Source organism: Callorhinus ursinus, unplaced genomic scaffold, assembly GCF_003265705.2.
Source record: "Callorhinus ursinus isolate GAN/ISIS: 27379988/994484 unplaced genomic scaffold, GSC_fseal_2.0 scaffold1, whole genome shotgun sequence".
NCBI lineage: Eukaryota > Metazoa > Chordata > Mammalia > Carnivora > Otariidae > Callorhinus > Callorhinus ursinus.
In genome coordinates this window covers 76,412,113-76,427,835 of record NW_027397063.1, presented here as the reverse complement: position 1 = coordinate 76,427,835, position 15,723 = coordinate 76,412,113, and the positions used below count along the sequence as shown (strand labels likewise).

Sequence of the window (15,723 nt, the reverse complement as noted above, 5' to 3'; positions counted from 1 at the left end):
CATTTTTCACAGAACTAGAACAAAGAAATACTAAAATTTCTTTGTTTTGTGACCCTAAGTAGCCAAAGTAATCCTGAGAAAAAATAACAAAGCTGGAGGTATCAGAATCCCAGATTTTAAGATATATTATAAAGCTATAGTAATCAAATGAGTATGGTACTGCCACAAAAAGAGACACATAGATCACAAGAGAACAAAATAGAGAGCCTAGCCACACTTACATGTCAATTAATCTACCACAATGGCAAGAATATACAATGGGGAAAAGAAAGTCTCTTCAATAAACAGTGCGGAAAACAGGACAGCTACATGCAAAAAAAAGAAAAAAGAAAAAGAAAAAAGAAACTGGACCACTTTCTTACACCATACACAAAAAATAAACTCAAAATGGATTAAAGACTTAAATGTGAAATGTGAAACCATAAAACTACTAGAAGAAAACATGGGCTATAATTTCTGACATCAGCCATAGAAACATTTTTCTAGATAGGTCTCCTAAGGCAAGAGAAACAAAAGCAAAAATAAATGATTGGGACTACACCAAAATAAAAAGCTTTTGCACAGTGAAGGAAACCATCAACAAAACAGAAAAGCAACCTACTCAATGGGAAAAGATATTTGCAAATGATAGTCCAGTAACTGGTTAATACCCCAAAATACATAGAGAACTTATGCAACTTAACACCAAAAAGACCAAATAACCCAGTTAAAAAATGGGCAGAGGACCTGACTAAACATTTTTCCAAAGAAGACATACAGCCATCTGTATGTCTTGGGGATGCTCAACATCACTAATCAGGGAAATGCAAATCAAAACCACAATGAAATTATCACCTCACACCAGTCAGAATGGCTAAAATAAAAAACACAAGAATCAAGTGTTGGTGAGGATGTGGACATCTGGAACCCTCGTGCACTGTTGGTGGAAATTCAAACGGGTACAGTCACTGTGAAAAACAGTAAATGGAGGTTCCCCCAAAAATTAAAAATTAGAAAAAAAGAACTATAAATTAAAAATAAGAATTACTATATGACCCAGTAATTTTACCACTGGGTATTTAACCAAAGAAAATGAAAACACTAATTCAAAATGATATGCACACCTCTGTTTATTGCAGCATTATTTATAACAGCCAAATTATGGAAGCAGCCCAAGTATCCATTGATAGATGAATGGATAAAGAACAAGTGGTATATGTATACAATGGGATACTACTCAGCCATAAAAAAGAATGAGATCTTGCCATTTGCAATGACATGGATGGAGCTAGAGAGTATTATGCTAAGCAAAATAAGTCAGAGAAAGACAAATACCATATGATTTCATTCATATGTGGGAATTTAAGAAACAAACCAAGATAAACCAAAAACAAAAAACAGACTTTTAAACATAGAGAACAGACTGACGGTTACCAGAGGGGAGGTTGGTGGGGGGCATGTGTGAAAGAGGTGAAGGGGATTAAGAGTACACTTATCATATGAGCCCTGAGTAATGTATAGAATCAAATCACTATATCATACACCTGTAACTAATATAACACTGCATGTTAATTATACTGGAATTTAAAAAATAATAATATCAATTCAATACAAATAAATAAATGAAATATAAAAATAATTAAAAAATAGAAGTATCATACAATCTAGTAATTCCACTACTGGGTATTTAACCAAAGAAAATGAAAGCACTAATTTGAAAAGATATATGCACTCCTATGTTTACTACAGTATTATTTGCAATAGCCAAGGTATGGAAGCAACCTAAGTATCCATCCATAGATAAATGGATAAAGAAAATGTGGTATATTTATACAACGTAACATTACTCAGCCATAAAAAATGAGATCTTGCCATTTGCAACAATATGGATGGATCTAGAGGGTATTATGATGCATAAAGTAAGTCAGACAAAGAAAGAAAAATACCACATGATTTCACTTACGTGTGGAATCTAAAAAAAAAAAAAAAAAAACAGAACAAATAAACAAAAGCACAAACAGACCTAAAAAATACAGAGAACAAACTGATGGTTGCCAGAAAGAAAGGATTGGGGAGGATGGGCAAAATGGGTGAAAAGGAGTAGGAGATACAGGCTTCCAGTTATGAAATGAATAAGTCATGGGGATGAAAGGTACAGCCTAGGAAATATAGTCAATGATATTGTAATAGTGTTGAATGGTGATGGTAGCTACACTTGTGGTGAACATAGCATAATTTATGGACTTGTGGAATCACTATGTCATACACCTGAAACTAATGTAACATTGTGTGTCAACTATCCTTAAAAAAAAAAAGTTATTGGGACACCTGGGTAGGTCAGTTGGTTGGGTGTCCAACTCTTGATTTTGACTCAGGTCATGACCTTGGGGTCGTGGGGTTAAGCTCCATATGGGGCTCCATGCTGAGCGTGGAACCTGCTTGGGATTCTCTCTCTCCCTCTCCCTCAGCCCCTCCCCCTGCTCGCTCGCACACTCTCTCTCTCTCTCTCTCACAAAAGGGAAAGAAAAAAAAAGCTACAGTTCAAGTTTAGATGTCAACTAATTATTGTTTTGCTTAAAACAAAGATGATAGGGAGAAAAGTGATTAATTTCAGAAATTCCACAAAGGAAATGGGTTCAGTGGATCTCTGAAAGGTAGGTTTGAAAGAATAGACAAATAGGTTGTCAAGTTTGTAAATTTGCAAAACATAGATAAGAAATGCCTATCACAGGCCAATGATTTTGCTAAAAGGGAGTAAAATTACTAAGGAAATCAACATACCAGAATTATAGTTTAAGGACAGCTTCATATTTCTTGGCAAAATGGATTGGCTTTGGTGAAAAGAACTAGCCATATTCAGAAACCTCTATTATTTTAAAGAAATATTGATCCCTAATCCCTACCAATGAGTCATTTTTTCTGATTTCTTTATTAAATTACTTATTAGATAATGTCAACTAGATGCAAATATTTTTCTATACCTTCATTTGTAACTGTACTTAAGGCAAAATAAAAAAATCTATCACTGTGGAGTCTACCAGAGTTGACAAGTATGAGTCATAATTTTGTTGATGGGTAGATAAACCCTGCCCAAAACTGGTTTACCAAACAAAACCAAAGAGAGACTGATAGCTTGTGTGATTGTGTGAATTGAAGAAAAACATTTGTGTTTGATCTTGTTTTTAGACTAGTTATAAATGTAGGAGAAATTGGAAGTTAAATCTTTACAAAAAAGAACATGTTAATGTTTGAAGTGACTCATTCAAAGACATTTACTGGCATCTTCCAGGTGCCAGGTCCCTCATGGAATTCATGGAAACTGAATGAGATAGTTGGAGATGAGCAGAAAATCAATTCATGGAAAAAAAGAGCCCCCTTTATTGTTCTATGTTGGTGACACAGGAACATGGATTAATAATACTTAGTATTCAGTCCAGTTTTTAACAAAGGAACACTTTATAACAAGGAAGCAATTCTTTTACCAAGTTGGAGATTCCATTCTCAACAGGCTAGAGACCTTGCAGAGAAAAGTAACCAAAATATGAGACTAGTCTCAAATTCTGCTATTTTCATCAACTAAAGTTCACTGCTCATCTCTTCTCTTCAAACACTGTTATCAGTGTTACCCCCGGTTGGATGTGTTTGATTGGCCAAATAACTCTCCCATCATCCAATAGCTCCATCTTCTTTGCTTGTCTATTTTCCCCTCTTCAAGTATGTTTCCTGAATTCAAGGGTTTTTTCCTGATGTTTTAGGAAGCTGCCAGCATGATTTCCCCCTATATCTAATTCTATTCTCACCAGAGAAATTATGCCATTAACTTTTACTACTACTACTAAGAAGAAAGAGGGAGGGAAAGGAGAAAGAAGAGGAAGAGAATCACGTATTGCATATTTATCATGTTCCTGGCACTGTCTCATTTAATTTTCACCAAAATAAATCGAACTTTGCTATAATTAACTCCACTTATAGATGACAAAACTAAAGCTTTGAGAGGTTAGATACCTTAGCTGAGATTACAAAACTTGGAATTACAGGAGCAGAACCAGCAGTCTAATGCTGGATCCCACATGCTTAGCCCCTGTCTTCCTGCTTCCCTAGAATCAACTGATGGTCTTTGAGAGAGATGGACAAGACCCACATCAGTTGTAAATGAAGTAGTAAGGATTCAATCCCTGGTCCTCCAACTACAGAACCCACCCACTTAGCCACTATCTATCCTAGCTTCCAGCACCGTGTCTCCAGGTTACTGAATGTTTAAACAATCAATAGAATAATCTGTCTCTAGCTTTGTCTCACTTTGTTAACCAAACCAGAAACAAATAATTCAGTCATTAATAGCAACTGTATAACTAGGATACTTGGTGATTCCTCCAAAATCCTTCCTTTCCTCAGAAGTTTTAGTTTAGGGAGTTCATTAATCCTCCCATCCCAAAAATTGGGTCAGTCAAGCTGTACCGCATCTTGTAAGAATTAGATCAGTCAATCCTGTCAACATTAACAAATCAATAGCTGTAGAATCTTAAATTTAAAAAGACAAACCTTTGAATTTTCTTTAACCTTCAAAACATTGTAGACTATATGGTGCAATTGCTGAAAATTCTCAATTGAAATGTGGCAAGTGGGAAAACTAAATGCATGGCCCCTGATTTGATAACTCTCCTCCCAGATTCATCATGATTGCTTATAACAAAATGAATTTTGGAGGATAAATTCCCCCATCCTCAAAGCTTCAAAACCTTTTATCATAAATCTTGACAATTTAACTTTGGTAGGTAAGGATGAGTAGACCACAGGCATTTTGGTTAATTCCAGAAATATTTCTGAATATCCTATAACCTATAAGAATTTTTATTTTTGATGTTAATGCAGCTGTGTGATAAGACACACCCAGCATTTCTTAACATATGTGTTCTCCCTTTCAAAATCTTAATTCTATAGTCGTTTTTTATTTACATGATTAATGAACCCTTTGGAAGCTCAAAAATCTCAGTAAGCAAAGGCCAGATCCGGAAAGATTCTGCAAATCTCATTCATATCAGAATTAGGAAGATTGTTTCCCAATATCTCTCCCCCATTACCTTTTAATTATAGTTTAATACTATTAAATAACAAAAAATTAAGAAAGTTTAAGATACTTTTTTTTTAAAGATTTTATTTATTTATTTGAGAGAGAGAGAATGAGAGATAGAGAGCACAAGAGGGAAGAGGGTCAGAGGCAGAAGCAGACTCCCCGCCGAGCAGGGAGCCCGATGTGGGACTCGATCCCGGGACTCCAGGATCATGACCTGAGCCGAAGGCAGTCGCCCAACCAACTGAGCCACCCAGGTGCCCAAAATTAAGAAAGTTTAAAGCAAACAGCATTCTCAAACTCCTTCGGGAGACAGGGATATAGATGTATATGGGGCAGAGTAGGTATAAAAACTTAGGAAGTGGTGCTGCCTATGGTGAGCTACAGTGTATAGGACTAGCCTAAAAAAGCATTCAAGTTTAAGGTTTAAAAAACACTCTCCAGGGCACCTGGGTGGCTCAGTTGGTTGAGAGACTGCCTTTGGCTCAGGTCATGATCCTGGAGTCCCAGGATTGAGTCCCGTGTCAGGCTCCCTGCTCATTGGGGAACCTGCTTCTCCCTCTGACCCTCCCCCTTCTCATGCCCTCTCTCTCTCACTCTCTCTCTCAAATAATAAAATCTTAAAAATAAAAATAAAAATAAAAACACTCTCCAGAGAAATGCATACATCTACAGGCTAAATTTGGCCCTAGGACCACTAGTTTGTGATGGCTAGTCATATTTCTAATAAGAATCCAGCATTGGTATTGGGGTGCCTGGGTGGCTCAGTCAATTAAGCATCTGCCTTCAGCTCAGGTCATGATCCCAGGGTCCTGGGATTGAGCCCCACATCAGGCTCCCTGCTCAGCGGGGAGCCTGCTTCTCCCTCTCCCTCTCCCCGCCTCTCTGCCCGCTTGTGATCTCTCTCTCAAAAATAAATAAATAAAATCTTAAATTTAAAAAAAAAAAGAATCCAAGGCACCTGGGTGGCTCAGTCGTTAAGCGTCTGCCTTCGGCTCAGGTCATGATCCCAGGGTCCTGGGATCGAGTCCCACATCGAGCTCCCTGCTCAGCGGCAAGCCTGCCTCTCCCACTCCCCCTGCTTGTGTTCCTGCTCTCGCTGTCTCTCTCTGTCAAATAAATAAATAAAATCTTTAAAAAATAAAAAAGAATCCAGCATTGGATTTGATTTCTAATCAAGAATCCAGCATTATTGATTATTTAGTAATTAAAACTTTCTTCATTTCCAGTAACTGTTTTGTTACAGAGCTCACAGTTGAAAGCTAATGTTTCCCTTTCCACATGTTCTGCTACCCCAAGTCTAACTGTTCAAATAGCTGGATTGAGTACTAAAGATGCTAAAAGGGAATAGAGAACTTTTTCTCTCACTGCCTTCTGTGAGGACTTTCTATAAATTGTACAGACTAAAATGTGCTCTGCCTGACCTATAAAACCTCAGGATTTGAAGCCTGTAGTGGATTTGATAAAGATTGCTTGGAAGCCAAAAAAAAAAAAAAAAAAGCCTATGAGATTATTATCACATGCATTACTCAGAGGAAGCTAAACATAAATGTTTCATGTTTTGGACCAATTGTAAAGAACTTATTTCTTTAAAAATGTGGACTACTACAAGTTTTGTTAGGAGGCTCTGCACAATAAATGTAGATAAGATTCAGTATTGCAGGATTTTGGCAAACAAAGTAAAGGTAAGACATGTTTCCACAGACAACAACGTGGCTTCTCTTGATTTTATAATCCTATGATATTCACCATATGATTTTTAACTCCAGAATTAGTAGTGAAATCTAGATGACCTAGCCAATGTGTTTTATATTGGTGTTGATGAGAGTTAAAAGTTTTAATATTATTGACTGTGGTTATGACTATGACTAGGATATAATTTAAAATTAGTATGACATCATTATCAATCAAAGAAAAATGTTCTTGAAACAAAATTCATCATTGGGCAAGGCTTTTTAAAAATCTGGCTGCAGTGTTAAGATACTGGTATACATTCTTCTGTAAGTTTATTAGTAATTTGTATTTGTTTTATAAAATGTCTATTCATATCTTTGCAAGAATATCTTGGATTTTTTTAAAAGATGTTATTTATTCATCTGAGAGAGAGAGAGAGAGCACAAGTGGGGCAAGGAGTGGAGGGGAGGGAAGAGGAAGAGGGAGAAGCAGACTCCCCACTGAGCAGGGAGCCCGACACAGGGTTCCATCCCAGGACCTGGAGATCATGACCTAAGCCGATGGCAGACCTTTAACTATCTGAGCCACCCAGGTGCCCCAAGAGTCTCTTGATTTTAATCAGTTTTAAAACAGTAATGGTAACACGTTTTTTTCTTTAAGTAAGCCAAATGGAAAGATGTAACATTAAAAATTAAGCCTCCTCTCCTTTCTCTAACCTCTCCTTCACTCCACAAATCTCTTTTCATAAATTTCCTAGGCAGACATGAAATATTATATGTATGTATAATATAAGCAAATTTAAAATTTAAGTAAATGTAAGCAAACATGAGTTCTTGTTCCTTATTATTTATCAGTATACATTGAGAGCCTTTTTCCAAATGAGCACCCTAGAATTTATAGTAAACTATTAATGAACATTTAAGTTGTTTCCATGTTTTTGCTATTATAATCTATGGCACATATGATTTGCTTTAGTACCAAGTCTCAAGTAGAGCAGGTGAAATTTCAAAGATGTTTCATTTATCTCTGTTCTGTTACCTGTGCATCATCAAATTATTCTAACAGCTACATTATATTCTAAACACTAATGGTAGGCGTGCCCAAGTTATATTATAATGAAGGAATATAAACATGACCATAAAAATAATATCACAGATCAGTGTACTTGTTAAATTTATTCTCTGAATATACTACTACACACCATTAGAATAGGGTTTAGTATGTCTTGGTACAAAAAAATGTGTATAGATTTTACCAGTATGACAGGCATAGTTAAACTCCCATGAAAACTTCTGCCTATCTTTTAAACAAAAGGATACAAAATCTTTTGTTAACAGGAACAAAAACAAATGGTTCAGCAATTAAAAGTAATTTGGTATTTGGCAGCTTTTTATTGTTTTTTGGGGGGTGGGGGGTGGGAAGAGGGAGAGAGAGAATCTTAAGCAGGCTCCATGTGCAGCACATAGCCAGAATGCAGGGCTCCATGCAGGGTTCGATCTCACCCTGAGATCATGACCTGAGCTGAAATCAAGAGTTGGATGCTTAACTAAGCCACCCAGGTGCCCCTGGTACTTGGCAGCTTTTTAAAGGACACAAATCTTCATTAGAATCATGATTTGATATATAATGGATAATGTTATTGTCTTTATAGTTAAGTGATAATTGATTTTTAATAGTATTTTCTATATCAAAAAACACGACTGACCAAAAATTTCAACAAGATGCAGTAATAGTTCTAATATTTTTCTTTGTCTATTTAGCCCTGTCAATATTCCAGTGTAATAGCTCTCACTCTTTAGCAGTTTGTGAATAAATTATAATTCAATATTTTCATCATGTAATTATTTTATATAATAACTATCCAGATACTCCATGAAACTTCATGGACTAAAAATAATTTATTGACATTTTTTAATTAAATCCAATTATTTTAAGTGAAAACATCATGAAAAATGTACAAAAAGCACAAAGGAAATTTTCAAAAGACCTATTAGTAAGTATCATTACTAGTATAATCACTACTTTGAGTAAAGTCACCAAAAAGCAAAATTGAAAAATATTTGAAACTATCTACAAATTTGGGGGATTTTTTTAAATATATTAAGTAATAAATGCAAGTTTTCCTAAAGTATGTTTCTTACTAATTTTTTGACATTTCCTGTCACCGTATAAATGTATTTATGTGTGTGTGTGTGTGTGTGTGTAGCATATGGCAAAATGTTCTCTCCAAATTAAAACTAATAAAAAATAATTCAGGAACAAGATGAAACAAAACAAAAGAGGCAGCATGACTCAGCATCACTCAAATGGCCAAAATAGAACTATAGAAAAATCAATAATTTTGCTAATGTCTAATCATGATGAAAATGGTTCTAAGTTTGCCTAATATTTTTAAGTTATTTATATTGACAAGAAATTGTCTATTTAATCATATTCTCATAATAAAATTTCAAAGTTTATGGAGAAACATTTTATCAGAAAGGATGCTATATGGTTATAAATGAAGGTAGTACCTATGAATAGCACAATGAACTATTTTGATAATACAAGGAAGAAGAGGCACATTACATTCTGCATTGAGGTTTTTGTTTGGTTTTGGTGGTTGGGATAATTCAATTTTTTGGTTTTTTTGTTTTGTTTTACTTCTTAGTAGAGGCACTGTACAGAAAGAAGGCTTCCTAGCTAGAATATAGTATTACTTCTCATTATGATACAACTGATTAACCACTCTAAGTAGGGAAAATCTTTTATTTCTAATAAATTTAAACCCTGTTCTGGTTGATGATGAATCTCAAACTTCAAAAAACTGTTACTCTAATTTACTCATTGAATATATTTCTCTTCAGACAGATGCAATATATAGTCTATTTTATTTATTAAAATCACGGTCCTGTATCCTACTTACATTATAGATCCATCAGTATCCTGGATATCCCCCAGAACCTTACCCCAACTTTCTCCTCTGCAAGTTTTAGGTCCAGGTCTTCTCAGTCTAATCTACAGTATCAGTAAAGAGACCTTGAGCCCCAGTTCGCTTAGGACAATTCTGTTTTATACCAATCGCTGCATAATTGATAGGGCTTCCCTCCTTTTCACTTCAGAATAGTCCCAGTTTGGAAAATAAATTATATGGTCACTCAATGTAATAAAGAACACAGGAACTTCAGGTATAGTCATTCTAATCTTTGCCATTGTCATGCTTTTTTTTCCTAATTAAGACATGTATTAAGAACTATTTATGGCTTTTTAATGAACCCATATCAGTTTTTAGTTACTTAGCAGAAACCATCTATTTAACACTACTTAAATTTCATTCCTATTGATACAGATCTCAGATTTTTAATGTTCCCTCAATGCCTTTAAAAAAAAAGCCTTGCAAACAATAGCCTCTTGATAAGAATTAAAAAGAAAAAAAACTTGCCTTTTGAATTTATACCTAAATAATGTGATGCATTTTTTTTACATCACAACATTGTTTATTATGTGAATTTTTTTACAATACAAACAAAAAAAATACAGAAATGCAATATATGAATACAGCTAAATGCAGAACGGTGACTTTTTTTCTTTTCAAGAGGCTATGATTCCCATTTCTAGTAAAATAAAGAGACGGCACATAGGTAGAAATAGGTTGGTTGTTAGCTTCACAATTTTGCCTAGAAATGATCTATAAATGCATTTTTCCCCCTGCTACTTACCATAAAGTGTAAAAAGGGTATTAAAGGAAAGTTTCCTTGTTGGTTCCTACCATATGAAAGATGCTATAGGATCAATATATGGAAAATATCTAAATAAAATGTTATTACAAAAATGAAGCAGTAATGAGATTCCGGCTAAAGAGGGCACTAAATGAGAATAACATATATTTAAAGAATCCAAAACAAACAAATAAACAAAAGAAGGTTGTTATAAAAAAGCTCTAGGTACATGGTAAGCATATAGGATTTTTTTTCCATGTGTATTTTTAAACAATGGAAGTGTCAAAAAATAGGGTCAACTGTGTTAGACTAAATTACATTATTGTATACGCTGCACTGAATGGAACCTTTGTATTATAATTATCATAGAGAAGCATAGTTTGCATCATATTATGGCAATTTATCCTCAATGAAAACCTTCCAGAGTCCTTTTATTTTGGAATATCCTGTAAACAATCAAACCACCAGAACATGATTGTACAACAGTAAAATGTTTTCTTGCATTAAATTGAAGACATCTGTTTAATAAAAAAAAAGTAGGAAAGGTACTTAGAGCTGTTAGTTTCTAAGTACACAACACCCTAGACAATTCAAGGCATCTTATTCTCCATCAAGAACAAAAAATAATAATTTTTGTCATGCTGTTAAATCCATCATTAAGGATAAAACTGGTGCAAATTGGTCAAACGGATCCAACAAACACTGATGTCCAAGCTGGCATATTGGCAACTAATACGTAACTGGTGGTCAATAGAGGGTTTAAAAAATCTTCCCTTTCTTCTTGTTCTTTTCCAAGGTTCCGGAAGAGTTCTGTTGTTCTAAAATACATTGTTGGGCTTCCCAGTTTGCTTTCTCATCTTCAAACTGACGACGTTTTTCCTCTAATTCTTTGTGCTGTGCGTCCAAATTCTTTTTCATTTGTTCATTTGTTCACGGCACCTTTGGAGCTCAGCTTCTGAATCCTTCAGTTTTTGAACTTTTTCTTTGACCTTCATCTCAAACACCTGCTCCATCTCCATCTCCATCTTCTTCATCTTAGCTACATCTTTCTTCTTCCATTTGTGCAAGAGGGCTCTTGGTAAGCTGCCCTTTATTCTTGTTATTATTAACTCCATTATAAGTCACAGCTGCCAGTTTTCTGCTTCGGTAGTTCTCATAGTGTACATTATTAGTGACATCTTTCAAGTCCTGCATGTGTGTTCTTATCAACATATTTCTCAGAATTGTAAAATCACAATGTTCACCATTTTCAACTTCAGCAACACCCCAAGGATACTGCCTTCCTCTGATCCTTTTGCCATTAACTTCAATGATAGTATTACTACCTACCACAGTGAGAGGTAAACGGTCCTTTACCTTTTTAACAAGCTTATTTTCTTCTTCATCATCTGTCTCTGGAAATTCATATATTTTAATTTTATGTCCTTGGATTTCTTTCATTACCTGTTTTTTAAACTGTTGGCACTCCTCTGGAGTGAGTGTGTCTGCTTTGGCAATAAGTGGAATGATATTCACTTTTTCATGCAAACGCTTCATAAACTCAATATCCAATGGTTTAAAGTCCATGTCCTGAAGGAGCAATGAAGTATAAGCAACACTGCACCCTGTTATCAGGCATCTGACGTCTGTTCACTCGAGATTCTGCATTTAGGTAGTCCTCAAATTTACTATCAATGTAGTCAATAACAGGCTGCCAGCAATTACTATTATCCACCGCATCTCCAAATCCTGGGGTATCAACTATTGTGAGCAGCAACTGAACACCACCTTCTTTGATTAAAACTTTGGATTGTTCCACCTGTACAGTCTTTTTTATTCTATGGGATGGACCTGGATACTCTGGAGAATACAAATCTGTGAGGAATAATGAATTGATTAATGTTGACTTCCCGAGTCCAGATTCACCCACAACCATAAGTGTGAATTCAAACCCTCTCCTCACTGATTTTCTGTATACTTGATTTGGGAGATTTGCAAATCCCACATAGCCTTCAAGGTTCTTCTGTTGAGCTACCATGGTGCTGCTGTTGACGCTCCTCTCCTCAGTAGCAGCGGATCTCGCACTCAATAATGTGATGCATTTTTTGACAAACTAGGGAAGTCTTTTCTTCAGTAGCATGTAGGAACATCAACAACCTCATCCATGTGTTTTTCACTTAACAAATATTGAAGGTTAATACGTGGCAGTTACTCTGCTGGGCACTTCTTTTGGGTTGGTGGTATGGAAGAATTGGTAAGAGAGAAGAAATTTAAAATGAAATGTAGAAACTTCCAGTTAAATGTAATATAAATTCCCTTAAAATGACATTAGAGGAGACCAAGTATACAAGGATTGTCAGCAAATTTCTGGAAGGGAAAGCCAACAGAGGAATAGTATCTTACAAAATAGCTACAAGTTGACATTTCAGTGCTGGTAGGGGTGGATAACAAGAAACAAGCCAATTCCTCCCCCAGAATCCAAGTATGGAGGCAAAAGGAAGGTATTAGACCACATGTTTCAGTAGAATGAGGAAATAAAGAAAGAAAAAGATATGGGAACCTAGAAAACAAGAAACATGAAACAAGAAAGCAACAAAGGAAAATTTCAGGATGACAGCTTGCAGCAGGCCAAAGAATAGTCTTTCAGGTTGCTGCAGACCTTCAGGAGAGAGTTCTGCAGTACTGAAGAGAAAAAGAACTGACAGACTGGAATTGCGTTTGAACGTTTGAAAAACTTATTAATAGACTTAGAAGATCTGATGAAGCTTTAAAAAAATAGTAAATGCCACATTGAAAATAATTGTTATTAAAATGACTATAGCGTTGTGGCCGAGGAACAACCAAAATAAATTAAAACTATTATAAAGCTAAAAAAACAAAACAAAACCTTGGAAGAAAAGACCTTGAATTAAAAAATAATGCAGACTGAGGCGCCTGGGTGGCTCAGGTGGTTAAGTGTCTGCCTTGGCTCAGGTCATGATCCTGGTGTCCTGGGATCAAGTCCCACATCGGGCTCCCTCCTCCTTGGGGAGCCTGCTTCTCCCTCTGCCTCTCTCTCTCTGTCTCTCATGAATAAATAAATATAATCTTAAAAAAAAAGTTTAAAAAAATAAAAAATAACGCAAACTCTAAAAAGAGTGTAAAAATATAAGTTGAACCCAATCATGTAATGAAGAAGATAAAACATGAAAAAGACTACTAAGGTACCTTCCAGGAGTTGCAGAACTAAACCCTAGATGACAGCGTAGACTTCCAGGTCCCCATGTACAGTGATGATGATAATGATTCCAGAGTGCCCATTTATAATTTGGGTAGAGCCACACTGCAAGGTTACAGTCCTTAGGTCCAACCTAGAATGTCTGACTTCCAAGCAAACATATTGAAATATCAAGTTTTTTATTCTAGTAAAATGTGTTCCTTTTAACTTGGCTAAGTGACTTACAACCTCTAGGAACCTGCAGAATTAACTATAGAAGTCAGAGTATGACAAATCTTAGTATTCATATTTTTTGCCTTTGTTCTAAGATAATGTTTGTTATTTAAAATGTTTATATTATCTAAGAAAATCTGACTTATTAAGCTGTGATTTTAAGGTCTCAGGTGTAGGAGAATTTTGCAAGTTTGTAAAAAATATTGGAATGCTTAAGATAATGTTTCTCTCTAAGTTTAATTAAGTTTAAAAGATTTGCTAAAGTTCTCAGGAAGTTTTGTTCACTTGGGCTACATATAAATCTGTCCTTTTGGATATTTGATGCTATCAATGCTAAAGCATTGAATATGTTAAACTTATTAATGAAATTTTAATGTTTAAGGCAATTTAAAAGTTTATTAATAGAACAAATTGTTTAGAGGAGTTTAATCTGTCCCAACTGAATTAACTGAATTTTAATCCAAAAACAATGAAAAGAAATGTTATTTTTATTTTTTAAAAATGTTTGACTTTAAATTATAATAGTAAAGTGTAAGTTGAACTTAAAGGCTTAATGAAAACCAGATTTTGTAATATATAACTTTAATCAATCAAATATTGGTTTTAAACCACAAAACTGTAAGATTTTCCATGTCCTCCATAAATATGTATATATGTGTTTCATAATTATGATTTTTAAGAAAAATTGTCTTCTTACTTTTTCATTAAACTTCTTTGGCCTCAACTTCCTTGTCTTTGTGACTAATACTATCCCCCTAATAGAATTATGGGGAAAAATTAAAAGTAATTTATGTGAAAGGTTTTTCTAATCAAAACTAAAAAGGCTATACAAGAATAGATGTTAATCCTATTTTATAACTGTGGTATCCATATAATATGAGGATCCTACAGAACGCCAGCAAATTTAGTAAGGGATTTTAAAAATGAGAACTGAAAAAAAATGTTAGGGATTACTATTATTTCTACCTGAAAAACAAAAAAATAATGAAGTAATAGTTTAAAGTGCATGTCTGATGAAGGATTTGTATGCATAATGTATTGAAACAGGAGTTTTACGTGTCAATTGATGTGCCTCTCCTCTCCTCCACTTCCCCGTATGTGACCCTGTCCCCATTCATTCAGAGACACACATTATCACAAGAATGATTTACAATTAGGAATTTCCATGGTTCAGGTTGTTACCTCCAAAAAGCCCACAAGAGCTAACAGCCTTGAAAGTCAAGGTTTTGTTTCAAGAGGTGGGTTCTTAGGAGAAAGAAAGGTGGTTTTTGAGCCCCAAAAGACTAAAAGCTTGGTGGTTTCAGCACATAGCGTGCACACCATAAACCATATAATGTGGAATAATGAATGATAATGTAGAAGTCTAGTTTTCCTACACACGTGAAAAAATATAAAAAAAAAAAAACCTTTGGACTAAAAAGAAAGGAAGCTGCAAAGAGAGAGAGGGAAAAAAAGAGAACCTGAACTCCAGTATGACACCTACTATACCCGAAGCTGAACTCAGAGTCCCTCCTGGAAGAAGGAAAGAGGAAGGGAAAGGACAAGACCCTTAACTGATGATGTATTTGTTAAAGAAAAAAAAAAAAGTGAGACAAAATTCCCAAGTGTCTATGTTGACCGCTCATGACTAGTCTCATGATTTAGTCATAGAATGACTAAATTCTCTACCAACAGCAGGTATGGAGGTCCAAGAATTAAGTATAAAGAAATAAATTTCCATTTTTGCATATCCAAATTTGTAGCTATGAAATTTCTACCCACTACAATGGCACAATGATCTTACTTACCCTCTATTTGCACTAAGACAGAACAAGAGGGGAAAAAAATGTAAGCTAAATTTCTAATTATTTCATATTTTTAGTTATCTATGATCCTCTAATATAAAAAGTCAT

At 34.9% G+C, this 15,723-nt stretch overlaps 1 protein-coding gene and 1 pseudogene across 1 annotated transcript in view; both read right to left on the bottom strand.

The window, feature by feature from the left end:
- The window catches only part of CCDC39 (coiled-coil domain 39 molecular ruler complex subunit), a 192,188-nt gene that overhangs the window by 27,432 nt on the left and 149,033 nt on the right, over nt 1-15,723 (bottom strand). The window lies entirely within an intron of this gene.
- On the bottom strand, nt 10,178-12,481 carry LOC112828971 (septin-7 pseudogene; annotated as a pseudogene).